The sequence below is a fragment of the Triticum dicoccoides genome, chromosome 1B (genome assembly GCF_002162155.2).
Source record: "Triticum dicoccoides isolate Atlit2015 ecotype Zavitan chromosome 1B, WEW_v2.0, whole genome shotgun sequence".
Lineage (NCBI taxonomy): Eukaryota > Viridiplantae > Streptophyta > Magnoliopsida > Poales > Poaceae > Triticum > Triticum dicoccoides.
In genome coordinates, this window is record NC_041381.1 from 609,891,042 (window position 1) to 609,893,554 (window position 2,513).

Consider the following 2,513-nt stretch of genomic DNA (forward strand, 5'->3'; position numbering starts at 1 on the left):
CGAAGATTTTTACTAGAGACTTTCTCAAATTCCTCAACCCTATTTATTCAGTCACCTTGTCTTCTGCCTGCTTATCTTGTTTACATGCAACTTGTGATCTATGTATGTTTCAGTTCATCACGATGACTATGCTACTGCCTTTTTATGTTGGGGAACGTTGCATGGGAAATAAAAATTTTCGTACGCTCACCAAGATCCAATCTAGGAGATGACCATCTACGAGAGGAGAGATTGCATCTACATACCCTGTAGATCGCTAACCGGAAGCATTAATAAATGCGGTTGATGTAGTCGAACATCTTTGCGATCCAATCAAGATCCGTCCCGCGAACTCCGATCTAGTGCCAAATGGACGACACCTCCGCATTCAACACACGTACGGCTTGATGACGCCTTCACCTTCTCGATCCAGCGAGCGATGGTGAAGTAGTTGCTCGAGTCCCCCGGCAGCACGACGTCGTGGTGGTGGTGGTGGTGGAGAAATCTGAGTAGAGCTTTGCTAAGCACTATGGAGAAGAAGATGGCTATGAGGGAGATGAAGGGCAGCACCGTGGCACGAATAGATCTATATCTGTGTTCGACTGCCCCCTCTCTACCTCTCTATATATGGAAGGAAGGAGGGGGTGGCGCCCCTAGGGTTTACCCTAGGGGAGCAGTGGCCAGCGCAGATGGGATCTCCCTTAGAGAAACCGTAGGGTGACTTGCCCCACAAGCCAGGTGGAGGCTTGCCTCCCAAGCCAGTAGTCGCCCCACCTTCCCTAATCATGTGGGATGGGGTGAGAGGGGTGCTCAACCCCTTAGTGGGATGGTTTGCCCCCTCCCCTTGGCGCATGAGGCCCCCAACACTTGCCGGGACCCTCCAAAACCCCTTTCGGTCATGCTGGTCATCACCCGGTACCCCTGGAACAATTCCAGACTCCAATACCCTTTGTCCAATATATTAATCTTCACCTCCATACCATTTTAGAGTTCCTCGTCATGTCCGGGATCTCATCCAGGACTCCAAACAACCTTCGGTAACCACCATAATGACTCAATTATACTTATATGGTCACCAAACATTAAGTGTGTAGACCCTGCGGATTCGAGAACTATGCAGACATGACCGAGACACCTCTATGGTCAATAACCAATAGCGGGATCTGTATGCCCATATTGGTTCCTACATGTTCTATGAAGATCTTATCGGTCGAACCTCAATGTCAAGAATTCTGCTAATCCCGTATGCAGTTCTGATGTCTACTACACGACCTTCTTCTTGTAGACGTTGTTGGGCCTGCAAGTGCACAGGTTTGTAGGACAGTAGAAAATTTCCCTCAAGTGGATGACCTAAGGTTTATCAATCTGTAGGAGGCGTAGGATGAAGATGGTCTCTCTCAAACAAACCTGCAACCAAATAACAAAGAGTCTCTTGTGTCCCCAACACACCCAATACAATGGTAAATTGTATAGGTGCACTAGTTCGGCGAAGAGATGGTGATACAAGTGCAATATGGATGGTAGATAAATGTTTTTGTAATCTAAAATTATAAAAACAGCAAGTTAACTAATGATAAAAGTGAGCGTAAATGGTACTGCAATGATAGGTAACAAGGCCTAGGGTTCATACTTTCACTAGTGCAAGTTCTCTCAACAATAATAACATAGATAGATCATATAACAATCCCTCAACATGTAACAAAGAGTCACTCCAAAGCCACTAATAGCAGAGAACAAACGAAGATATTATGTAGGGTACGAAACCACCTCAAAGTTATTCTTTCGGATCAATCTATTCAAGAGTTCGTACTAGAATAACACCTTAAGACACAAATCAACCAAAACCCTAATGTCACCTAGATACTCCATTGTCACCTCAAGTATCCATGGGCATGATTATACGATATGCATCACACAATCTCAAATTCATCTATTCAACCAACACAAAGTACTTCAAAGAGTGCCCCAAAGTTTCTACCGGAGAGTTAAGAACGTGTGCCAACCCCTATGCATAGGTTCATGGGCGGAACCCACAAGTTGGTCACCAAAACATACATCAAGTGGCACATGATATCCCATTGTCACCACAGATAAGCACGGCAAGACATACATCAAGTGTTCTCATAAAATACTCAATCTGACAAGATAACTTCAAAGGGGAAAACTCAATTCATCACAAGAGAGTAGAGGGGGAGAAACATCATAAGATCCAACTATAATAGCAAAGCTCGGGATACATCAAGATCATGCCATAGAGCGAACACGAGAGAGAACACGAGAGAGAGAGAGAGAGATCAAACACATAGCTACTGGTACATACCCTCAGCCCCGAGGGTGAACTACTCCCTCCTCGTCATGGAGAGCGCCGGTATGATGAATATGGCCACCGGTGAAGGACCCCCCTGCGGTAGGGTGCCGGGAAGGGCTCCCGAGAGGTTTTTGGTGGCAACAGAGGCTTGCGGCGGCGGAACTCCCAATCTATCTTATATTCGATGGTTTTAGGGTACGTAGGCTTATATAGGCGAAAGAAGTCG